The sequence below is a fragment of the Staurois parvus genome, unplaced genomic scaffold (genome assembly GCF_062004578.1).
Source record: "Staurois parvus isolate SC_StPar_1 unplaced genomic scaffold, SC_StPar_1.0 ptg000570l, whole genome shotgun sequence".
Classification (NCBI taxonomy): Eukaryota; Metazoa; Chordata; class Amphibia; order Anura; family Ranidae; genus Staurois; species Staurois parvus.
In genome coordinates, this window is record NW_028318366.1 from 1,346,991 (window position 1) to 1,374,826 (window position 27,836).

Here is a 27,836-nt window from a genome sequence, read left to right on the forward strand (position 1 = left end):
CATCCCCATTGTGTCCATCTGAGATGGTTTGTGCCAGATGCTGAGACATAGAGAGGGAAATGGGCACTAATAGGCTGCAGGAGATCTGAGACATAGAGAGGGAAATGGGAGCTAATAGGCTGCAGGAGATCTGAGACATAGAGAGGGAAATGGGCGCTAATAGGCTGCAGGAGATCCGCTGAGACATAGAGAGGGAAATGGGCGCTAATAGGCTACAGGAGATCCGCTGAGACATGGAGAGGGAATGGGTGCTAATAGGCTGCAGGAGATCCGCTGAGACATAGAGAGGGAAATGCGTGCTAATAGGCTGCGGGAGATCTGCTGAGACATAGAGAGGAAATGGGCGCTAATAGGCTGCGGGAGATCTGCTGAGACATAGAGAGGGAAATGGGAGCTAATAGGCTGCAGGAGATCTGCTGAGACATAGAGAGGGAAATGGGCGCTAATAGGCTGCAGGAGATCCGCTGAGACATAGAGAGGGAAATAGGAGCTAATAGGCTGCAGGAGATCTGAGACATAGAGAGGGAAATGGGCGCTAATAGGCTGCAGGAGATCCGCTGAGACAGAGAGGGAAATGGGCGTTAATAGGCTGCGGGAGATCCGCTGAGACAGAGAGGGAAATGGGCGTTAATAGGCTGCGGGAGATCCGCTGAGACATAGAAAGGGAAATAGGAGCTGCGGGAGATCCGCTGAGACATAGAGAGGGAAATGGGTGCTAATAGGCTGCGGGAGATCCGCTGAGACATAGAGAGGGAAATGGGTGCTAATAGGATGCAGGAGATCCGCTGAGACATAGAGAGGGAAATGGGCGCTAATAGGCTGCGGGAGATCCGCTGAGACATAGAGAGGGAAATGGGCGCTAATAGGCTGCAGGAGATCCGCTGAGACATAGAGAGGGAAATGGGCGCTAATAGGCTACAGGAGATCCGCTGAGACATGGAAAGGGAAATGGGCGCTAATAGGCTGCGGGAGATCCGCTGAGACATAGAGAGGGAAATGGGCGCTAATAGGCTGCGGGAGATCCGCTGAGACATAGAGAGGGAAATGGGCGCTAATAGGCTGCAGGAGATCCGCTGAGACATAGAGAGGGAAATGGGCGCTAATAGGCTGCGGGAAATCCGCTGAGACATAGAGAGGGAAATGGGTGCTAATAGGCTGCAGGAGATCCGCTGAGACATAGAGAGGGAAATGGGCGCTAATAGGCTGCAGGAGATCCGCTGAGACATAGAGAGGGAAATGGGTGCTAATAGGCTGCGGGAGATCCGCTGAGACATAGAGAGGGAAATGGGCGCTAATAGGCTGCAGGAGATCCGCTGAGACATAGAGAGGGAAATGGGCGCTAATAGGCTACAGGAGATCCGCTGAGACATGGAAAGGGAAATGGGCGCTAATAGGCTGCGGGAGATCCGCTGAGACATAGAGAGGGAAATGGGCGCTAATAGGCTGCGGGAAATCCGCTGAGACATAGAGAGGGAAATGGGCGCTAATAGGCTGCGGGAGATCCGCTGAGACATAGAGAGGGAAATGGGCGCTAATAGGCTGCGGGAGATCCGCTGAGACATAGAGAGGGAAATGGGCGCTAATAGGCTGCAGGAGATCCGCTGAGACATAGAGAGGGAAATGGGCGCTAATAGGCTGCGGGAAATCCGCTGAGACATAGAGAGGGAAATGGGTGCTAATAGGCTGCAGGAGATCCGCTGAGACATAGAGAGGGAAATGGGCGCTAATAGGCTGCAGGAGATCCGCTGAGACATAGAGAGGGAAATGGGTGCTAATAGGCTGCGGGAGATCCGCTGAGACATAGAGAGGGAAATGGGCGCTAATAGGCTGCGGGAGATCCGCTGAGACATAGAGAGGGAAATGGGCGCTAATAGGCTACAGGAGATCCGCTGAGACATGGAAAGGGAAATGGGCGCTAATAGGCTGCAGGAGATCCGCTGAGACATAGTGTTAGAAATCAAAATTATGATTTGGCACTTATACTGATGGCAAGCTTGCAAAATATTTGTTTTTTATGATTAATCATAATTAATATTAATATGTGTGAATTGTCGCCTTAAACCGATGATATTTAATTCTTCAGTAAAATAGCTGAGACCAAAAGATATAGAAGTTAAGCCGAGACAGTAAATAGGAATGAGTTGGATGAGACAGTAAACAAGAATGAGTTGGCTGAGACAGTGAATAGGAATGAGTTGGCTGAGACAGTGAATAGGAATGAGTTGGCTGAGACAGTGAATAGGAATGAGTTGGATGAGACAGTGAATAGGAATGAGTTGGCTGAGACAGTAAACAAGAATGAGTTGGCCGAGACAGTAAATAGGAATGAGTTGGATGAGACAGTAAACAAGAATGAGTTGGCTGAGACAGTGAATAGGAATGAGTTGGCTGAGACAGTGAATAGGAATGAGTTGGCCGAGACAGTGAATAGGAATGAGTTGGCTGAGACAGTGAATAGGAATGAGTTGGCTGAGACAGTGAATAGGAATGAGTTGGCTGAGACAGTGAATAGGAATGAGTTGGATGAGACAGTAAACAAGAATGAGTTGGCTGAGACAGTGAATAGGAATGAGTTGGCTGAGACAATGAATAGGAATGAGTTGGCTGAGACAGTGAATAGGAATGAGTTGGCTGAGACAGTAAACAAGAATGAGTTGGCCGAGACAGTAAATAGGAATGAGTTGGCCGAGACAGTGAATAGGAATGAGTTGGCTGAGACAGTGAATAGGAATGAGTTGGCTGAGACAGTGAATAGGAATGAGTTGGCTGAGACAGTAAACAAGAATGAGTTGGCCGAGACAGTAAATAGGAATGAGTTGGCCGAGACAGTGAATAGGAATGAGTTGGCCGAGACAGTGAATAGGAATGAGTTCGCCGAGACAGTAAATAGGAATGAGTTGGCCGAGACAGTGAATAGGAATGAGTTGGCCGAGACAGTAAACAGGAATGAGTTGGCCGAGACAGTGAATAGGAATGAGTTGGCTGAGACAGTGAATAGGAATGAGTCGGCTGAGACAGTGAATAGGAATGAGTCGGCGGAGACAGTGAATAGGAATGAGTCGGCGGAGACAGTGAATAGGAATGAGTCGGCGGAGACAGTGAATAGGAATGAGTCGGCTGAGACAGTGAATAGGAATGAGTTGGCTGAGACAGTGAATAGGAATGAGTTGGCTGAGACAGTGAATAGGAATGAGTTGGCCGAGACAGTGAATAGGAATGAGTTGGCCGAGACAGTGAATAGGAATGAGTTCGCCGAGACAGTAAATAGGAATGAGTTGGCCGAGACAGTGAATAGGAATGAGTTGGCCGAGACAGTAAACAGGAATGAGTCGGCTGAGACAGTGAATAGGAATGAGTCGGCTGAGACAGTGAATAGGAATGAGTCGGCTGAGACAGTGAATAGGAATGAGTCGGCTGAGACAGTGAATAGGAATGAGTCGGCTGAGACAGTGAATAGGAATGAGTCGGCTGAGACAGTGAATAGGAATGAGTCGGCTGAGACAGTGAATAGGAATGAGTCGGCTGAGACAGTGAATAGGAATGAGTCGGCTGAGACAGTAAATAGGAATGAGTCGGCTGAGACAGTAAACAGGAATGAGTTGGCCGAGACAGTGAATAGGAATGAGTCGGCTGAGACAGTGAATAGGAATGAGTCGGCTGAGACAGTGAATAGGAATGAGTCGGCTGAGACAGTAAATAGGAATGAGTTGGCCGAGACAGTAAACAGGAATGAGTTGGCCGAGACAGTGAATAGGAATGAGTTGGCTGAGACAGTAAACAGGAATGAGTTGGCCGAGACAGTGAATAGGAATGAGTTGGCTGAGACAGTAAATATTAATGAGTTGGCTGAGACAGTGAATAGGAATGAGTTGGCTGAGACAGTAAATATTAATGAGTTGGCCGAGACAGTGAATAGGAATGAGTTGGCTGAGACAGTAAATATTAATGAGTTGGCCGAGACAGTAAATAGGAATGAGTCGGCCGAGACAGTGAATAGGAATGAGTCGGCTGAGACAGTAAATATTAATGAGTTGGCTGAGACAGTGAATAGGAATGAGTCGGCCGAGACAGTAATTAGGAATGAGTCGGCCGAGACAGTGAATAGGAATGAGTCGGCTGAGACAGTGAATAGGAATGAGTTGGCTGAGACAGTAAATAGGAATGAGTTGGCTGAGACAGTAAATAGGAATGAGTTGGCTGAGACAGTAAATAGGAATGAGTTGGCTGAGACAGTAAATAGGAATGAGTTGGCTGAGACAGTGAATAGGAATGAGTTGGCTGAGACAGTGAATAGGAATGAGTTGGCTGAGACAGTAAATAGGAATGAGTTGGCTGAGACAGTGAATAGGAATGAGTTGGCTGAGACAGTGAATAGGAATGAGTTGGCTGAGACAGTGAATAGGAATGAGTTGGCTGAGACAGTGAATAGGAATGAGTTGGCTGAGACAGTAAATAGGAATGAGTTGGCTGAGACAGTAAATATGAATGAGTTGGCTGAGACAGTGAATAGGAATGAGTTGGCTGAGACAGTGAATAGGAATGAGTTGGCTGAGACAGTGAATAGGAATGAGTTGGCTGAGACAGTAAACAGGAATGAGTTGGCCGAGACAGTAAATATGAATGAGTTGGCTGAGACAGTGAATATGAATGAGTTGGCTGAGACCACCTAGACCAGCTGAAGACCATATTTAGACATCGCTGGTTAGACGTCTCTGGTAGTAACATGTGAAAGGTATTAGGAGGACTCATTATAGACTTACTATTACATTATGTATCTGTATAATATCTGTGTATTTAGTTACGTTTCTAATATTGATACATATATAGATTAGTGATTATACATTGAAGTTATATTATCATTTATATATAACAAGCTGAGGTTACATCATCAGGTTACAGTATTATGTACATCAGCATACATATGTTCCTGTCCATCAAAGACATCATGTGAGTGCCCCCCCCCCTTCTATGCCATACAAGGTATGAAGAATCTCTCGTTATGACACTCATGCTGCATAAAGGGGTCTGGAGGGACAGAGGTGGTACTCTCACACGCTACACGACACTCTGACACACATACATGTCTAGGACATTCTGAGAAGCTGCAACAGGTGCGTGCTGCAAGATCATCACTTCCGTCTATTTCTGGCTTCTTCACGAAGTCTCGAGAAGGACAAGGAGAGCATGAGAAGGACAGATGTCCATGAAGGACAGGACAGCACACGGCCGGACATCTATAACAAAAATGGTGACTTATCTTTACACTTCTGCTTGATATTTCTACAGTAGTTGTATCTCCATGGAACTGTTCATGATACGCTTTACATTGTTATTTCTACAGTAGTTGTATCTCCATGGAACTGTTCATGATACGCTTTACATTGTTATTTCTACAGTAGTTTTATCTCCATGGAACTGTTCATGATACGCTTTACATTGTTATTTCTACAGTAGTTGTATCTCCATGGAACTGTTCATGATACGCTTTACATTGTTATTTCTACAGTAGTTGTATCTACATGGAACTGTTCATGATACGCTTTACATTGTTATTTCTACAGTAGTTGTATCTCCATGGAACTGTTCATGATACACTTACATTGTTATCTCTACAGTAGTTGTATCTCCATGGAACTGTTCATGATACGCTTTACATTGTTATCTCTACAGTAGTTGTATCTCCATGGAACTGTTCATGATACGCTTTACATTGTTATCTCTACAGTAGTTGTATCTCCATGGAACTGTTCATGATACGCTTTACATTGTTATCTCTACAGTAGTTGTATCTCCATGGAACTGTTCATGATACGCTTTACATTGTTATCTCTACAGTAGTTGTATCTCCATGGAACTGTTCATGATACGCTTTACATTGTTATTTCTACAGTAGTTGTATCTCCATGGAACTGTTCATGATACGCTTTACATTGTTATCTCTACAGTAGTTGTATCTCCATGGAACTGTTCATGATACGCTTTACATTGTTATCTCTACAGTAGTTGTATCTCCATAGAACTGTTCATGATACGCTTTACATTGTTATCTCTACAGTAGTTGTATCTCCATGGAACTGTTCATGATACACTTTACATTGTTATCTCTACAGTAGTTGTATCTCCATGGAACTGTTCATGATACACTTACATTGTTATCTCTACAGTAGTTGTATCTCCATGGAACTGTTCATGATACGCTTTACATTGTTATTTCTACAGTAGTTGTATCTCCATGGAACTGTTCATGATACGCTTTACATTGTTATCTCTACAGTAGTTGTATCTCCATGGAACTGTTCATGATACGCTTTACATTGTTATCTCTACAGTAGTTGTATCTCCATGGAACTGTTCATGATACACTTTACATTGTTATCTCTACAGTAGTTGTATCTCCATGGAACTGTTCATGATACGCTTTACATTGTTATTTCTACAGTAGTTGTATCTCCATGGAACTGTTCATGATACGCTTTACATTGTTATCTCTACAGTAGTTGTATCTCCATGGATCTGTTCATGATACACTTTACATTGTTATCTCTACAGTAGTTGTATCTCCATGGAACTGTTCATGATACGCTTTACATTGTTATCTCTACAGTAGTTGTATCTCCATGGAACTGTTCATGATACGCTTTACATTGTTATTTCTACAGTAGTTGTATCTCCATGGAACTGTTCATGATACGCTTTACATTGTTATCTCTACAGTAGTTGTATCTCCATGGAACTGTTCATGATACGCTTTACATTGTTATTTCTACAGTAGTTGTATCTACATGGATCTGTTCATGATACACTTTACATTGTTATCTCTACAGTAGTTGTATCTCCATGGAACTGTTCATGATACGCTTTACATTGTTATTTCTACAGTAGTTGTATCTCCATGGAACTGTTCATGATACGCTTTACATTGTTATCTCTACAGTAGTTGTATCTCCATGGAACTGTTCATGATACGCTTTACATTGTTATTTCTACAGTAGTTGTATCTCCATGGAACTGTTCATGATACGCTTTACATTGTTATTTCTACAGTAGTTGTATCTCCATGGAACTGTTCATGATACACTTACATTGTTATTTCTACAGTAGTTGTATCTACATGGAACTGTTCATGATACGCTTTACATTGTTATCTCTACAGTAGTTGTATCTCCATGGAACTGTTCATGATACGCTTTACATTGTTATCTCTACAGTAGTTGTATCTCCATGGAACTGTTCATGATACGCTTTACATTGTTATTTCTACAGTAGTTGTATCTCCATGGAACTGTTCATGATACGCTTACATTGTTATCTCTACAGTAGTTGTATCTCCATGGAACTGTTCATGATACGCTTTACATTGTTATTTCTACAGTAGTTGTATCTCCATGGAACTGTTCATGATACGCTTACATTGATATTTCTACAGTAGTTGTATCTCCATGGAACTGTTCATGATACACTTACATTGTTATTTCTACAGTAGTTGTATCTCCATGGAACTGTTCATGATACGCTTTACATTGTTATCTCTACAGTAGTTGTATCTACATGGAACTGTTCATGATACGCTTTACATTGTTATTTCTACAGTAGTTGTATCTCCATGGAACTGTTCATGATACGCTTTACATTGTTATCTCTACAGTAGTTGTATCTCCATGGAACTGTTCATGATACGCTTTACATTGTTATCTCTACAGTAGTTGTATCTCCATAGAACTGTTCATGATACGCTTTACATTGTTATCTCTACAGTAGTTGTATCTCCATGGAACTGTTCATGATACACTTTACATTGTTATCTCTACAGTAGTTGTATCTCCATGGAACTGTTCATGATACACTTACATTGTTATCTCTACAGTAGTTGTATCTCCATGGAACTGTTCATGATACGCTTTACATTGTTATTTCTACAGTAGTTGTATCTCCATGGAACTGTTCATGATACGCTTTACATTGTTATCTCTACAGTAGTTGTATCTCCATGGAACTGTTCATGATACGCTTTACATTGTTATCTCTACAGTAGTTGTATCTCCATGGAACTGTTCATGATACACTTTACATTGTTATCTCTACAGTAGTTGTATCTCCATGGAACTGTTCATGATACGCTTTACATTGTTATTTCTACAGTAGTTGTATCTCCATGGAACTGTTCATGATACGCTTTACATTGTTATCTCTACAGTAGTTGTATCTCCATGGATCTGTTCATGATACACTTTACATTGTTATCTCTACAGTAGTTGTATCTCCATGGAACTGTTCATGATACGCTTTACATTGTTATTTCTACAGTAGTTGTATCTCCATGGAACTGTTCATGATACGCTTTACATTGTTATTTCTACAGTAGTTGTATCTCCATGGAACTGTTCATGATACGCTTTACATTGTTATCTCTACAGTAGTTGTATCTCCATGGAACTGTTCATGATACGCTTTACATTGTTATTTCTACAGTAGTTGTATCTACATGGATCTGTTCATGATACACTTTACATTGTTATCTCTACAGTAGTTGTATCTCCATGGAACTGTTCATGATACGCTTTACATTGTTATTTCTACAGTAGTTGTATCTCCATGGAACTGTTCATGATACGCTTTACATTGTTATCTCTACAGTAGTTGTATCTCCATGGAACTGTTCATGATACGCTTTACATTGTTATTTCTACAGTAGTTGTATCTCCATGGAACTGTTCATGATACGCTTTACATTGTTATTTCTACAGTAGTTGTATCTCCATGGAACTGTTCATGATACACTTACATTGTTATTTCTACAGTAGTTGTATCTACATGGAACTGTTCATGATACGCTTTACATTGTTATCTCTACAGTAGTTGTATCTCCATGGAACTGTTCATGATACGCTTTACATTGTTATCTCTACAGTAGTTGTATCTCCATGGAACTGTTCATGATACGCTTTACATTGTTATTTCTACAGTAGTTGTATCTCCATGGAACTGTTCATGATACGCTTTACATTGTTATTTCTACAGTAGTTGTATCTCCATGGAACTGTTCATGATACGCTTTACATTGTTATCTCTACAGTAGTTGTATCTCCATGGAACTGTTCATGATACGCTTTACATTGTTATCTCTACAGTAGTTGTATCTCCATGGAACTGTTCATGATACGCTTTACATTGTTATCTCTACAGTAGTTGTATCTCCATGGATCTGTTCATGATACACTTTACATTGTTATCTCTACAGTAGTTGTATCTCCATGGAACTGTTCATGATACGCTTTACATTGTTATTTCTACAGTAGTTGTATCTCCATGGAACTGTTCATGATACGCTTTACATTGTTATTTCTACAGTAGTTGTATCTCCATGGAACTGTTCATGATACGCTTTACATTGTTATCTCTACAGTAGTTGTATCTCCATGGAACTGTTCATGATACGCTTTACATTGTTATTTCTACAGTAGTTGTATCTACATGGATCTGTTCATGATACACTTTACATTGTTATCTCTACAGTAGTTGTATCTCCATGGAACTGTTCATGATACGCTTTACATTGTTATTTCTACAGTAGTTGTATCTCCATGGAACTGTTCATGATACGCTTTACATTGTTATCTCTACAGTAGTTGTATCTCCATGGAACTGTTCATGATACGCTTTACATTGTTATTTCTACAGTAGTTGTATCTCCATGGAACTGTTCATGATACGCTTTACATTGTTATTTCTACAGTAGTTGTATCTCCATGGAACTGTTCATGATACACTTACATTGTTATTTCTACAGTAGTTGTATCTCCATGGAACTGTTCATGATACGCTTTACATTGTTATCTCTACAGTAGTTGTATCTCCATGGAACTGTTCATGATACGCTTTACATTGTTATCTCTACAGTAGTTGTATCTCCATGGAACTGTTCATGATACGCTTTACATTGTTATTTCTACAGTAGTTGTATCTCCATGGAACTGTTCATGATACACTTACATTGTTATTTCTACAGTAGTTGTATCTACATGGAACTGTTCATGATACGCTTTACATTGTTATCTCTACAGTAGTTGTATCTCCATGGAACTGTTCATGATACGCTTTACATTGTTATCTCTACAGTAGTTGTATCTCCATGGAACTGTTCATGATACGCTTTACATTGTTATTTCTACAGTAGTTGTATCTCCATGGAACTGTTCATGATACGCTTACATTGATATTTCTACAGTAGTTGTATCTCCATGGAACTGTTCATGATACACTTACATTGTTATTTCTACAGTAGTTGTATCTCCATGGAACTGTTCATGATACACTTACATTGTTATTTCTACAGTAGTTGTATCTCCATGGAACTGTTCATGATACGCTTTACATTGTTATCTCTACAGTAGTTGTATCTACATGGAACTGTTCATGATACGCTTTACATTGTTATTTCTACAGTAGTTGTATCTCCATGGAACTGTTCATGATACGCTTTACATTGTTATCTTACACCATTGTGTGATAGAATAAAATCACACTTCATTTTTTATTTCAACAGCTCTTCATTCATAATCGTCTCAAGACACTAAAGAAGTATTGTATGTGTCTAAAATCCAACACATAGAAAGGGAAATGGGTGCTAATAGGCTGCAGGAGATCTGCCGAGACATAGAAAGGGAAATGGGAGCTAATAGGCTGCAGGAGATCTGCTGAGACATAGAGAGGGAAATGGGCGCTAATAGGCTGCAGGAGATCTGCTTAGACATAGAGAGGGAAATGGGTGCTAATAGGCTGCATGAGATCCGCTAAGACATAGAAAGGGAAATGGGTGCTAATAGGCTGCAGGAGATCCGCTGAGACATAGAGAGGAAAATGGGAGCTAATAGGCTGCAGGAGACCCGCTGAGACACAGAGAGGGAAATGGGAGCTAATAGGCTGCAGGAGATCTGCTGAGACATAGAGAGGGAAATGGGTGCTAATAGGCTGCAGGAGATCTGCTGAGACAATGAAATGTGTATGAAATGGATGGATGTGCAGACACTCCCAGAAGATGATGTCATTATGATTGGATTGATATATATTTTTGCATTGTCCCCCCCAGAAGGATCAGGTTTGGCGGGATCGCTCTCATTAGCTATACATTTGTATTTTGTGTTCTGTGTTTGTAAGACTTTTCTATATGTAATAAGAGATGTTTGTTGAACAGTTGGTTACATAAGAGTTACATTTATTTCTTCTTCCTTTATTCAGTAATGTTTCATCTCCCGTAGTATCCCTGTAAGGTACATATTATACAGGAAGGGGGATTATGGGATGGATCTCGGGGCTGCAGTTCCTCTGATCTCCACAAGGTGGGTATCTCACCTATACTCACACAGGAAGTCTATATGGAAGACAGACAGGAAGTGATGTCAGGGACAGACAGGAAGTGATGTCAGGCACAGACAGGAAGTGATGTCAGACACAGACAGTAAGTGATGTCAGACACAGACAGTAAGTGATGTCAGGCACAGACAGGAAGTGATGTCAGGCACAGACAGGAGGTGATGTCAGGCACAGACAGGAAGTGATGTCAGGCACAGACAGGAAGTGATGTCAGGCACAGACAGGAAGTGATGTCAGGGACGGAGGGGAATCATATCAGAGACGTTGCTGGACGTGACAGCAGAGGAGGTAATAAGATGTTTTTTCCTATTTAACCCCCGTCATGTCGGTCCTCTTCCTCCACAGTCACGTCCGTCCTCTCCCTCTACAGTCATGTCGGTCCTCTTCCTCCACAGTCACATCTGTCCTCTTCCTCCACAGTCATGTCCGTCCTCTTCCTCCATAGTCATGTCCGTCCTCTTCCATCTCCAGCAGATGATGATACACACATATATAGTGTGGGAACCCAGATGAACCCCTTCAGGGGCAGAACATTCCCCCACTTCCGGGGCCGGAACATTCTCCTCATTGTGGAGATAAATTCTAGTAATATGGTCCTCTAAACAAACAGCACTGACAATAAATAGACAAGACAAGGACCATCCTGACCATACATGGCCTACAAAGGGCAATGATGACACTACACAGGCAGCCAATGGGCAATCATTACACTATGCAGCCAACACAATGATGGAGTGCCGGGGTCAGGAGTATGGAGCATAGAGCCCCTTACATTGCTGCTCAGGAGGAAGGAAACATTCCTTTGTAACAGAAAATGTATATAAATCTGAGGCTCTTCTAGGAATGTCCGGGGGGGTTAAAGAATGAAAGGGGCTTTGGTGTCTCCAGACCAATCAGGTTTTATCCCGGACAGATTTATCAGTGACAACATTCTCCTTACATTACACATTAGTCAGGATGCCAATTTGCACTCCAGAGAAGTTTTGTTACTGAGTTTGGACACTAATGAGGCCTTCGATGGTGTCCTTTGGCCTTGTTTTCCTGGGTGCAGAGAATGGGTGTCAGTGATGAGTGTTTATCTGGTATACTCGCCCTCTATGACTCTCCCATAACAAGGATCAGACTTCCCGGCTGTAACTCTGACTTTGTTACATTGGGTAGAGGTACCCGTCATGGTTGTCCTCTGTCATCCCTATTGTTTGCACTGGTGTTGGGACCTTTGGTGATTGCAATCAGATCACATTCAGACATCTCTGGTTACCCTTTATTGGTTTCACCTTTCAGAATCTGTATGTATGCTGATGATGTAATGCTTTTCCTCACCATCCCGTTAGTATCATTGCCTAATCTATGGGCGGTATTGAACGACTTTGCTCTAGTGTCAGGTCTGTTCATGTCACTAAATCAGTGGTTATGTCATCAATGTTCCTGATTCCCTGAGTGCCTCTCTCTGTAGCTCTTTTCCATTTCGTTGGGCCACGGATCGGATTTTCTATTTAGGTATCAACCTCACTCCCAGATACTCAGATATGTTTGCTGCTAATTACCCCCCATGTGTGTCGCCCCTCTACTCTACTGAAGATTTGCCGTGGGTACCCCATCTCCTTCCTGGGTAGAGTCACGGCAGTCACAATGAATATTCTGCCTAAACTACCGTATTTTTCGCCATATAAGACGCTCTGGCATATAAGACGCACCCAATTTTAAAGGAGGAAAATCTAGAAAAAAAAGATTCTGAACCCAATACTGTAGTAAAATATTTTATATCAACTGTGTAAAGTTAACAGCAGTTTATGAACAATTTTATGCCAACCATGTAACAAATCCAGAAATGAAAGAACTCACGGTTCGGATCGTTCCACGGATCAGGAGTCACGGATCGGATCTTTTTCGGATCAGTAAAAAAAAAACAACAAGACAAACATACCGGTACGTTTTGTCTTTTTGTTTAATACATCATCCACCACTGAAACATATATTCATTGACTTAAACCCAAAAACCCACAATTATAGTGAAAAAATCAAGACCCAAAGAGATTACCCAAAAATAAAAAATAATCTGGGTAATCTCTTTGGGTCTTGATTTTTTCAATATAATTGTGGGTTTTTGGGTTTAAGTCAATGAATATATGTTTTATTAGTACTTCAGGGGAAGGATATTGATATGACTTTAAGGGATTTCTGAGGATTTTATATATATATGTGTGCTGATTTATACTTATTCTTATCATCCACCATTGCCCCCACTCATCACGTAATGTCCACCATTGCCCCCACTCATCACGTAATGTCCACCATTGCCCCCACTCATCACTGTAAAGTCCACCATTGCCCCCCACTCGTCATCACCATCACTGTTCCAGTGCAACATTGCCCCCACATTAGTAATAATAGCCAGTAACATTGCCCCCACATTAGTAATAATAGCCAGTAACATTGCCCCCACATTAGTAATAATAGCCAGTAACATTGCCCCCACATTAGTAATAATAGCCAGTAACATTGCCCCCAACATAGTAATAATAGCCAGTAACATTGCCCCCACATTAGTAATAATAGCCAGTAACATTGCCCCCACATTAGTAATAATAGCCAGTAACATTGCCCCCACATTAGTAATAATAGCCAGTAACATTGCCCCCAACATAGTAATAATAGCCAGTAACATTGCCCCCAACATAGTAATAATAGCCAGTAACATTGCCCCCACATTAGTAATAATAGCCAGTAACATTGCCCCCACATTAGTAATAATAGCCAGTAACATTGCCCCCACATTAGTAATAATAGCCAGTAACATTGCCCCCACATTAGTAATAATAGCCAGTAACATTGCCCCCACATTAGTAATAATAGCCAGTAACATTGCCCCCACATTAGTAATAATAGCCAGTAACATTGCCCCCAACATAGTAATAATAGCCAGTAACATTGCCCCCACATTAGTAATAATAGCCAGTAACATTGCCCCCACATTAGTAATAATAGCCAGTAACATTGCCCCCACATTAGTAATAATAGCCAGTAACATTGCCCCCACATTAGTAATAATAGCCAGTAACATTGCCCCCAACATAGTAATAATAGCCAGTAACATTGCCCCCACATTAGTAATAATAGCCAGTAACATTGCCCCCACATTAGTAATAATAGCCAGTAACATTGCCCCCACATTAGTAATAATAGCCAGTAACATTGCATTGCCCCGCTCCTCACCTGTTGTTGTAGATCCGCGCTATGGTAGGATCCACGAGCAGAGGGGGTGATGACGTCAGCGCGCACCGCTGGGTGTACTAAGATGGCTGACCGCTCCAGAGATAGGCCAAAGCCACGGCCTTTCCTACAGCCGTGGCCGCGCCTCACGGATTCTCTCTCTATTCGTCGTATAAGACGCACCAACTTTTCCCCCCCAGTTTTGGGGAAGAAAAAGTGCGTCTTATACGGCGAAAAATACGGTACTTTATCTATTTACATCACTTCCAGTCTCGGTCTCCAAAATGTTTCTGGATCGCTTTCAGCGGCTGATTAACAATTTATTTGGTGTAATAAACGTCCACGTTTTACCTCATCGGTTTTGTACTGGTCACAACGGACGGGGGGCCTCGGTCTTCCCAATTTTTGGCTCTATTACCTTTCAGCGTGTTTTGCACAATTATCACAATGGCCGACTGTTAACTCCCAGATCCCGGGGGTTAGATTTGAATCTCAATCTATACGCCCATTTTATTTACCGGGTATTTTATGGTCCAAAATCCTCCCTCGATCGTTAACTTTTTCTGACTCTGTTGTGACCATTCATTGACACTTTGGTCTCGATGGAAACTTCAATGAAATCTGGTCTCTTCTGTTTCCCCGGGTGTATCGTTTTTTGGTGACTCTAACTTTAGTACAGCATTTTCTTCTCCTCGGGCGTTTCATTGGTGGTACAATAGATCCTTTATTAGGTTGTCTGACTGTCAAAGTGGAGGATCTTATATTCCCTTTGATATGATGTGCGGACTTTGTGATGTTCCGCTTCGTGAATATCATCGTTATCGGCAGATTAGACATTTTTTAACTCGCATTTTGGCCTTACACCTTCATCTCCGATTTCTGAACGTATGAGCCGTGACTATCCCAGGGGCAAAGGTCTTATCTCTGATCTGTATCACCAATTCCTGGTCAGTCTCTCTCCCTCACCTCCTTTATAGAGACAAAAATGGGAGGAGGATAGTGGTATCACCTTTTCGGATGAGGATTGGGATTCCATGGTGGATAACATATGTAAGAGCTCTCCATCTCTTCCTGTCCGTGAGACGGCCCTCAAGGTATTAACCAGATGGTATTATACCCCGTCAAGGCTACACGTTTTGTACCCACAAACGTCCCCGTTACGTTTCCGGGGCTGCGGCCTCACCGGTACTTTGGGACATACGTTGTGGGCTTGCCCAACTTTATCCTTGGTGTGGGGCAGGATATCTGAGTTGGTGACTTCACTGGTGGGTGTTCCGGTACGTCTGACTATACAGTCTTCCTATTGGGAGCTCGTATCCCGGGGGTTCCTGATAATGTAATGACATTGATACATACTATTTGTATTTCTACTTTGTGGGCTATCGCCCTACATTGGGAATCTATCACGGTACCATTGGCCTCTGTATTACATAGAGTAGATGCTGTGATGCTCATGGAGAGAATTCATTATAACTCACTGGACAAGATGCACTTGTCTGATAGAAAATGGGAATCATGGAAGGTTCAGAGACATTTACTACATGAATAGTGGCATTCCATGTGAAGGTTGATTGACGTGTCCTCTTCACACATATATCATTCAGTCTACTTTTCCTTTATATTTCTCATGTACTTAGGATCTATTCTCCTTTCCTTTCTCTTCTTTTTTACCCTTTCTATATGATGGTGCCTTTCTGAATTGTACGATTCAAGTGTGCCTTGTTAATACTGTACACATTGTTTTTCTGAAAGTAGAGACTTTAGAGAAAATAGTGGCAGGTCTAATTTTTTATGTCACAAAATATCACAAAGTCTAGGAAATGCCAAAGGGATCAAAAAAGCAATAAATGACCTATTTATTTGCAAAAATATAAAAGCCGAGGTTGCAGCGAGTAAATAGATATCCAACATGTCAGACCTTAAGTTGTGTGTGCTGAAATGGTGACAACCTTTAGTCCCCGGTATTATCTATAGGTGACACATTTATAGCCCCTTCTAGGTCATCAGTATAGAGTACGGAGGAGGTCTGCTCCTAGAATTATCCTCTCATTCTGGTGTGACCGGCGATATGTAACGTGTATCACAATCAATGTTATCACGTGTAGGCCCTCCAGCGTGTGCTCTTACGTTTGGGTGCGCATATATGTGGGGGTGGGGAGCCTCAACATTTTTTAAGGGGAGGAGTTATATACTTGGGTGTAACTTTAATTGTTTACAATTAAAAAAACATTTTTACTTGAGGGGACAAAGTCCTCTATGAGATGACTTTTGATGACAGGTTCTCTTTATTGACACATCCAGGGTCTAAAAGACCCCCAATGTCTCCTCTGTACTCCATTGGATGTAATGTAGAGCACATCGCACCGCATTACATTCTTTGCCGGCCTCGATGGTTGGGAAATCTGTCATAACATCACTTCTGGGTCAGGACAAGAAGGGAGTGAACGTGTCCGCTCTCCTCTGCCCCTCTACCCTCCGACACCCGCTGACCCGGGCCCACAGATGGGCAAGCAGAGCCGGGGAAGCATAGTAGGTACAGGAGAGGTTCACACACACGGGGTGGCAGAGGCTGGCACCTGAAAGGAGAGCCCTGTGGCTTGCCCTCAGCAGGGATAAAGATTAAAAACAATACTTGCCCGGCCCCCAGAACTACATGTCCCGGGCGTCAGGCAATGTAAAGTGACCATCCCTGCATGATGAGCCGACATTGACCTCACAGCACTGCCTCAGAGCAAACTAGTCATAGGAAGGATCAGATTTATCATTCTGGGTAATGTCTCCTACCTCCACTCCTAACTCAAAATCACATTCACTCCTGTTATATTCAGAACAAATGGTGTATTTATATTTGTGTATGTTGACCAGTCCTCACCTCCAGTTGCACCCAGTATATGACTGTAGCCTGGTTCCTAAGAAACATCCCCCACTATTCATGTGATCCTTATCAGCTTCTAATTGGGGTGGAGTTGAATGCTCATTTGAGCATCTCCCTATAAATTTAGATCAGCTCATGGGGGGAGATCTCTGATGGGGGGCACAGTCTCTGATGGGGGTGCTGCTTCAGATTGAGTGCGGCTTCGAAAGAGTGCGAAGCAGTTAAACACAGCAGTTGAACTAAAGCAGGAGAACTTAAGCAGCAGGAAGACACAACAACAGCAAGAAACTCTACTGCACGCTGGACAGACTGCAAGCAAACACCCCGAGAAACCTCTCTTACATACCTGAGTCCCACTCGGTTTACGTGTACCTTTATATAATACACCCTTCTTCTCCTCTTCATATTACTATCCTCTGTTCCCAAATCTCATTTCTTTACCCCTCTGCTCCACCCCAAAACTTGTACATCTCCCCCCTTATTGCTATCATCTCCCTACTACTGCTCTCATCACCCCCCCAAAATGCCTCTTCCACTCCTCTTTCTCATTTTCCTCTCCTCCATTCCCAAAATCCATTCACTATATCCCTCTGCTCCTCCTAAACATTTGTATATTGTGTCCTCACTGCTTCCTTCGCCCCTCTTTGGCACCCACCACCTCCTCCTATTACTCCGCTCTCCCACTGACCCGAACACCTCCACTAGGAGTTTCTCACGCTCCTGCACATCCCACTCCCATGCCACCTTTCTCACCCTTCTCCTCCTCCTAGCCGCGGGGGACATCTCCCCAAATCCTGGCCCTCCACCACCTCCCTCACCCACACAACACCCTCCCGCCTCCACGTCCTACCGCAACCCCCGCAACCTAGTATCTGTCCCCCTGCTCCCTAAAATCTCCCCCCCATTTTCATGCGCACTCCTGAACGCCCGATCGGTGTGCAACAAGCTTACCGCCATCCACGACCTCTTTGTTTCCCGCTCCCTCAACCTCCCAGCGATCACGGAAACCTGGATCCAGTCCACTGACTCTACCTCCCCTGCTGCACTCTCCTATGGAGGTCTCACCTGGACCCACTCACCCAGGCCCAACGGTCGTAAAGGTGGTGGGGTTGGTCTGCTCCTGTCACCGCAGAGCACCTTCTGAGTCCTCCCAAACCCCCCCTCCCTATCCTTCTCCTCCTTCAAGGCCCACTGCGTCCGACTATTCTCCCCAACCCCCCTGAAGATTGCTGTGATATACCGGCCTCCTGGATCCATACCCCGCTTCCTGGATGACTTTTCCTCCTGGCTACCCTTCTTCCTCTCCTCTGAGCTACCCACCATCATTCTTGGGGATTTCAACATCCCTGTCAACCTTGACAACCCGGACACAGCCCGTCTCCTCCACTTAACCTCCTCCTTTGCACTTGCACAGTGCATACAATCCACCACCCACTCCGACGGAAATATCCTGGACCTTGTCTTCTCCAACCGCTGCGCTCCCCACAACCTCACTAACACCCCCTTCCCTCTCTCTGACCACAACCTGATTACCTTCTCTGTCTCCTCGTCCTCCAACACCTACCCCTCCAAATGTCACACTACTACCAGCCGTAACCTCCGCAACCTTAACCCTGCCCCCCTCCACTCCGCAGCTGATCAACTCCATGACAGCATCCTCCCCCTGTCCTGCCCCGACTTGGCTATGACCGCCTATAACAACGCGCTCTCAACAGCCCTTGACTCACTAGCGCCTTTAACCACACGCAACATCAGACCCCGACCGCTCCAGCCCTGGCAGACTGATCACACCAAAACCCTCAAACGACACAGTCGTGCCCTGGAGCGACTATGGCGCAAAACAAAATCCCAACAAGCCTTTACCCGCTACAAATCTGCCTTCCACACCTACACCTCCTCCCTCCATGCTGCCAAACAAGCCTACTTCCTGACCCTCATCAAGGCCCTCTCCTCCAATCCTCGCCGACTCTTCTCCACCTTCAACTCTCTACTCTCTCCACCCCCACCTCCACCCAGCACCTCACTCACCACCCTTGAGATTGCCAATCACTTCAAAAACAAGATTGACACAATTCGCAAGGACATCGCCGCAACTCACACGCCCTCTCAACCCGTCCCCTCTCACACAGCTACCCCCTCATCCCCCCTCCCCCTCGACATTACCCGCAGGGACTTCGTCACTCCTCAAACTCCCTCTAACCCCGTTCCCCCTCACTCAGCTACCCCCTCATCACCCCTCTCCCACAGCCCCACCACTGCTCTGACCTCCACTTCCACCCCACCCTACATTCCTCATACTGAAGCCCCCCAACACTCCACACCTTTGACCTTACTACCATCGAGGAAGTCTCCAAGATCCTCTCTGATGCCCGCCTCACCACCTGCCCCCTCGACCCTATCCCCTCACAATTCCTACGACCTCCCTCCTCCTCCATCCTACTCTCCCTCACCCACATCTTTAATCTCTCCCTCTCCTCCGGCACTTTCCTCTCCCCACTGAAGCATGCACACATCACCCCTATACTTAAAAAGCCCTCCCTGGACCCCAATGACCCGAACAACCTCAGACCCATCTCCCTGCTCCCATTTACATCTAAACTCCTCGAGCGCCTCGTCTACACCCGCCTATGCTCTCACCTCAACGACAACAACCTCCTCGATCCCCTACAGTCCGGCTTCCATCCCCTACACTCCACCGAAACCGCCTTACTCACACTCTCCAACGACCTGCTAACCACCAAAGCTAATGGCCACTATTCAGTGCTCCTACTCCTTGACCTCTCTGCGGCCTTCGACACAGTTGACCACCCCCTCCTCCTCAAAATACTACACTCCCTCGGCCTCAGAGATTCTGCTCTCTCCTGGCTCTCATCCTACCTGTCACAACGCTCTTTCAGCGTTACCTATAATGCTACCACCTCCCCCTCACTCCCCCTCTCTGTTGGGGTCCCTCAAGGCTCTGTCCTTGGGCCCCTTCTCTTCTCCATCTACACCTCCTCCCTTGGCCAACTCATACACTCTCACGGCTTCAACTACCACCTCTATGCCGACGACACACAAATCTATCTCTCAACCCCCCACCTCACCCCCTTGGTCTCAGCCCGAATCACACACCTACTGAGCGACATATCAGACTGGATGTCGCTCCACTTCCTTAAACTGAATCTCTCCAAAACCGAGCTTCTGGTCTTCCCCCCAGCCCGAACCCCACCCCCCATTGACTTCTCCATCACATCCAACAACGCCAATATCAAACCCGCCACGTAGGCCAGAGTACTTGGTGTCATTCTGGACTCCAACCTATCCTTCCAGCCCCAAGTCCAATCTTTAACAAACTCGTGCAGACTCCACCTCCGCAACATCGCCAAAATCTGCACGTTCCTAACCCCAGAAACCACTAAACAGTTCATCCACTCCCTCATCATATCACGACTCGACTACTGCAACTCCCTCCTCACTGGCCTGCCTCACCACAGGCTATCCCCGCTTCAGTCCATCCTGAATACGGCTGCCAGACTCATTTACCTTTCCAACTGCTCCGTTTCCGCCACCCCCCTCTGCCAATCCCTCCACTGGCCTCCATTCAGTGTCCTCCACCCCCCTCTGCCAATCCCTCCACTGGCTTCCGATTGCGCAATGGATCAAATTCAAAATCCTAACACTGACGTACAAAGCTGTCCACCATACTGCCCCGAACTACATCACTGACCTAATATCCAAGTACTGCCCAACACGCACACTCCGCTCCTCACAAGACCTCCTTCTCTCTAGTTCCCTGGTCTCCTCCTCCCATGCCCGCCTCCAGGACTTTTCCAGGGTGTCACCCATCCTCTGGAACTCCCTTCCCCAACCCATCAGATTATCACCTACTCTCCTCTCCTTTAGGCGCACCCTGAAAACACATCTCTTCAGGGAAGCCTTCCCCACCCCCTCCTAACCTGCTGACCTCCTCCACTCTTCCTACCACTCCATCCCCCACAGCTATCTCCTCCTGTGCCACCATCCCCTCCCTCCTAGATTGTAAGCTCGAAAGAGCAGGGCCCTCAATCCCCTCATGTTTTGCATTGTATTGGTATTGTTCTGTCACATGTTCTGTCCCCCTCTGTAATGTACAGTGCTGAGCGAACCATTGGCGCTTTATAAATACTGTATAATAATAATAATAATCATTCCTTGTCTGCAGATCTAAAACTCATCAAAACCAGTTCAGGGACCAAACAAACCCAACAGAGTAAAGGGGACCCCGGACCTCAAAATTGTAGTAAACACTAAACAGTCCAAACAAAATGTCTTCCCATGGGGAGAGTAGTTCTTCAATGTCCAGCAACCCTCCTATTCCCCCCTCACATCCACATCCTATTATTGTGTGACCAATACCATCCAAATCATTCTTACTTTCATTTCCCAAAGTTATCCGTCTACAAGGAGACCTGTATAGATCACATGATGGCACCAATGAGGATGGAGGAGGACCGGAGTCACATGACTGAGAAGATACTAAACCTCACCCTGGAGATCATCTACCTGCTGACCGGAGAGGTGAGGAGGATTCTGGGAGGTCACATGACATCGCTCTTATCTCTATTAATAAAACAGACCTGACTGGAGAGGTGAGGAGGATTCTGGGAGGTCACATGACATCACTCTTATCTCTATTAATAATACACAGACCTGACCGGAGAGGTGAGGAGGATTCTGGGAGGTCACATGACATCACTCATCTCTATTAATAAAACACAGACCTGACCGGAGAGGTGAGGAGGATTCTGGGAGGTCACATGACATCACTCTCATCTCTATTAATAAAACAGACCTGACTGGAGAGGTGAGGAGGATTCTGGGAGGTCACATGACATCACTCTCATCTCTATTAATAAAACGCAGACCTGACCGGAGAGGTGAGGAGGATTCTGGGAGGTCACATGACATCGCTCTTATCTCTATTAATAAAACAGACCTGACTGGAGAGGTGAGGAGGATTCTGGGAGGTCACATGACATCACTCTCATCTCTATTAATAAAACACAGACCTGACCGGAGAGGTGAGGAGGATTCTGGGAGGTCACATGACATCACTCTTATCTCTATTAATAAAACACAGACCTGACCGGAGAGGTGAGGAGGATTCTGGGATTCCAACATGATATTCCTATTGGTTCCTCAATACAGAGATTTCCTCTTCTGAAGTCAGGTGATCATATGACCATCACAGTGCCTCCATGTGACTCCCTAAACCCTGAGAGACACAACATGGAGATGATTCTAGAAGTCACCAAGAAGATGATGGAGCTGCTGACAGGAGAGGTGAGCGGTGCCGGGAATTCTGGGACATTCTCCAGTAACAGACAAGGGATGTGTCTGGATGGTGACTGTATCATTGTGTGTGTCAGGTTCCTATAAGGTGTCAGGGTGTCACTGTCTATTTCTCCATGGAGGAGTGGGAGTATTTAGAAGGACACAAGGATCTCTACAAGGACGTCATGATGGACAATCAGCCGCCCCTCACATCACCGGGTAAGAGGAGACTTTATTGTAAAGGAGAGAGCAGTACGGAGGATCCACCTAGATCCCCCATCATCTGATAAACACATAGAAACAATGGATTCAGTCAGTGTGTGTGTTTCCTACAGATGGATCCAGTCATGGGAACCCACCAGAGAGATGTCCCCGTCCTCTGTATTCCCGGGATTCCACACAGGAAGGTCACACCATCCCTCACCATCATCAGGTAGATGATGACAATTATTGGTAGTTGTGATTTATACACAGCATGTTTGTTACAATGAATGTTTTATTATATCTTTCAGAGTGGAATCCTCGGGGATGATAATATTGATGTTAAAGAAGAGTATAAAGAGGAGGATGAGGAGTATGGAGTGATGGAGGAGTTTTCAGAAGGACACAAGGATATGATGGAGCCACCTAATACCAGGAACCCACCAGAGATGTCCCCGTCCTCTGTATTCCTGGGATTCCACACAGGAAGGTCACACCATCCCTCACTATTACAAGGTCGGTGGGAGGGAGAATCTAGAACATGGACATGTGATGATGATGTGTGGATTTTTTATGTGGCCTTACATTTTACAGATGATATTCTCTCTCATTTCCTTGATTTAGAGTGGAGATCCAATCGATATAGAATTTGAGGTGAAAGCAGAAGAAGAAGAGGCGTATGTGAGGGATGATCAGCAGTCTATGGAGGAGGATGGAATAACGGGGACATTTATAGAGGAGGACACTCCTACAGAGATCAGCACAGGTGGGTCATGAACACTAAATCCATTCCTCCACCCATACTGCTCACTGATTGGTCCAGAGTAGGGCGGGGACTGGGTGATATCAGCCTGTAATCCCCTGGTCACTTTCCTGAGCTGTGTTCCCCGTCCTGTATTCCTGGATTTCTCTCGGATAATCTTCCTTCTCTGTGCTGCAGACACAATTTATGTCTCTAGACTGGATTTATGGAGGTTCTGGGGTTCAGCTGGCAGCAAAATGTTCATTTTCACTAGAGATGAGCGAAGTATTCAAAAATTTGATTCGGCTGATTCGGCGAATTTCAGGAAGAAATTTGATTTGATGCGAATTTATTCGCTACGAAGATAACTTATAAAAAGGGTTTCTAGGCTTCAGAGAGCCTTTAAATTAGTGCAGAACACTGTACCTTTAATTTAAATGCCCTTGGAGATGAGGAAGGAGAAGGAGAAGGATGAGAAGATGGAGAAGGAGAAGGATGAGAAGAAGGAGAAGGATGAGAAGAAGGAGAAGGATGAGAAGATGGAGAAGGAGAAGGATGAGAAGAAGGAGAAGGATGAGAAGAAGGAGAAGGATGAGAAGAAGGAGAAGGATGAGAAGAAGGAGAAGGATGAGAAGAAGGAGAAGGATGAGAAGAAGGAGAAGGAGAAGGATGAGAAGAAGGAGAAGGATGAGAAGAAGGAGAAGGATGAGAAGAAGGAGAAGGATGAGAAGAAGGAGAAGGATGAGAAGAAGGATGAGAAGAAGGATGAGAAGAAGGAGAAGGATGAGAAGAAGGAGAAGGATGAGAAGAAGGAGAAGGATGAGAAGAAGGAGAAGGATGAGAAGAAGGAGAAGGATGAGAAGAAGGAGAAGGATGAGAAGAAGGAGAAGGAGAAGCAGAAGAAGGATGAGAAGAAGGAGAAGGATGAGAAGATGGAGAAGGAGAAGGATGAGAAGGAGAAGGATGAGAAGAGGAGAAGGATGAGGAGAAGGAGAAGGATGAGAAGAAGGATGAGAAGAAGGATGAGAAGAAGGAGAAGGATGAGAAGAAGGAGAAGGATGAGAAGAAGGATGAGAAGAAGGAGAAGGATGAGAAGAAGGACAGTTCTGTGACAGTTTCTGTCTATTTCTGACAGTTCTGTGACATTCACTCCATACAGCTGTTGAAACATTGTATCTATTTGTTTCCATAAATGACATTCTGCAGATACACTTAGAGGAGCTCTGCAGATACACTTTTTGCCGGCTTGGAATTATTTTTATTTTCATCCTACTTCTTCTTCTTCTTCTTCTGAGGATGAGGATGAGGAGGATGAGGATGAAGAGGAAGAAGAAGAAGTAGGATGAAAATAAGATTAATTCCAAGTCGGCAAAAAGTGTATCTGCAGCGCTCCTCTATTCTGCAGATACACTTTTTGCCGGCTTGGAATTATTCTTATTTTCATCCTACTTCTTCTTCTTCTCTTCTTCATCCTCATCCTCTTCTTCTTCTTCTGAGGATGAGGATGAAGAAGAAGAAGAAGTAGGATGAAAATAAGAATTCCAAACCGGCAAAAAGTGTATGTGCAGAGTTCCTCTATTTCTAACAGTTCTCTGACAGCTCCTTCACATGTACAGCGGTTGAAACATCTGTATCCTAAATGGAAACTAATAGATACAATGTTTCAACCGCTGTACATGTGAAGGAACTGTCAGAGAAATGTCAGAAATAGCGGAGCTCTCTGCAGGGACACTTTTGCCGGCTGATCGGGAAAAATTCGATTCGCGAATTTTTCCTGAAATTCGTATCGAATTCCGGTTCGCCTGGTTCGATTCGCTCATCACCATAAGTGTTACTAGACCTAGACACCTAGGGTGTGTGCTTTGAGTCTCCTTCCCCATGCCCGGGTCTAGTAAGATCTCTGACAGAATATTTCTCCCAGGGTTCCTTGCTCTGTGGTCTGCTGGCTGTGCCGGGTGGAGGGATATGTCTGTAGTGTCTCAGACCCAAGTCACTGAGTGCAGTCTCAGGAGATGGGAGGCAGCGGTGTGGGATCTCTGCAACTTGTCTACAGTAAACATTTAATGTTCTACTGATTACTGAATACCAATATTATGAGTCCTGACTCTTACACTGTATAATTTATATTGTACATTACATACTCCTGACCCCTGCACTATATACTCCATGTTGTACATTACATACTCCTGACCCCTGCACTATATACTGTATGTTGTACATTACATACTCCTGACCCCTGCACTATATACTCTATGTTGTACATTACATACTCCTGACCCCTGCACTATATACTCTATGTTGTACATTACATCCTCCTGACTCCTGCACTATATACTCTGTGTTGTACATTACATACTCCTGACCCCTGCACTATATACTCTGTGTTGTACATTACATACTCCTGACCCCTGCACTATATACTCTGTTGTACATTACATACTCCTGACCCCTGCACTATATACTCTGTTGTACATTACATACTCCTGACCCCTGCACTATACACTCTATGTTGTACATTACATACTCCTGGCCCCTGCACTATATACTCTGTGTTGTACATTACATCCTCCTGACCCCTGCACTATATACTCTGTGTTGTACATTACATCCTCCTGACCCCTGCACTATATACTCTGTGTTGTACATTACATACTCCTGACCCCTGCACTATATACTCTGTTGTACATTACATACTCCTGACCCCTGCACTATATACTCTGTTGTACATTACATACTCCTGACCCCTGCACTATACACTCTATGTTGTACATTACATACTCCTGGCCCCTGCACTATATACTCTATGTTGTACATTACATACTCCTGACCCCTGCACTATATACTCTGTGTTGTACATTACATACTCCTGACCCCTGCACTATATACTCTATGTTGTACATTACATACTCCTGACCCCTGCACTATATACTCTATGTTGTATATTACATCCTCCTGACCCCTGCACTATATACTCTATGTTGTACATTACATCCTCCTGACCCCTGCACTATATACTCTGTGTTGTACATTACATACTCCTGACCCCTGCACTATATACTCTGTGTTGTACATTACATACTCCTGACCCCTGCACTATATACTCTGTGTTGTACATTACATACTCCTGACCCCTGCACTATATACTCTATTGTACATTACATACTCCTGACCCCTGCACTATATACTCTTGTACATTACATACTCCTGACCCCTGCACTATACACTCTATGTTGTACGTTACATACTCCTGGCCCCTGCACTATATACTCTATGTTGTACATTACATACTCCTGGCCCCTGCACTATATACTCTGTGTTGTACATTACATACTCCTGACCCCTGCACTATATACTCTGTGTTGTACATTACATACTCCTGACCCCTGCACTATATACTCTATGTTGTATATTACATCCTCCTGACCCCTGCACTATATACTCCATGTTGTACATTACATACTCCTGACCCCTGCACTATATACTCCATGTTGTACATTACATCCTCCTGACCCCTGCACTATATACTCTATGTTGTACATTACATACTCCTGACCCCTGCACTATATACTCTATGTTGTACATTACATAGTCCTGACTTCTGCTCTCCCCCTCCCCCCACTGCTATATATACACATAATATGGATTCTCTTTTGTTCCCCCCATTTCCTCCCAGCTGGACATTTTATATCGGATGATGTGATTGGAGCACAGACTTTTACATGGTGATAATAATGTGATAACATCCTCCAACTTTGGACCCTTAAACAGAAAGTGATAATGAGGGAGGAGTCAATACCCCAATGATGGTGGTCTTCAGGATCAGTCCAGTCTTCATCTTGGTTGTTCTCCCCCCATCCTCACTCTCTGACCTCTGGTGGGGCTCAGCCCCGCTGTTCTTCATGACTAAATCATGGACTAAATAAGGAAGTGCAGTACTTCTTGTGTTGGGAAGATGGCGATGAGTGATAGAGGGGGTGGGGACCCTCGTCCTATAATCCCCTCATCACTGTCCCTCCTATAAAAGACAGTTCTGGTTGTTTCCTCACTCTCTGACTAAGGTCCATGAATAAAGAAATGACCTGGTAGGAGATCAGAGGAGCCATTTCCTAGTTCCCTTGAGGGTGGAATTGTAAGCTCCTC

The 27,836-nt window shown here is 44.3% G+C and overlaps 1 protein-coding gene across 1 annotated transcript in view; it reads right to left on the reverse strand.

Annotated features, from left to right (window-relative positions):
- Window positions 1–27,836, reverse strand: part of LOC149450595 (uncharacterized) — a 119,388-nt gene that overhangs the window by 10,591 nt on the left and 80,961 nt on the right. The window lies entirely within an intron of this gene.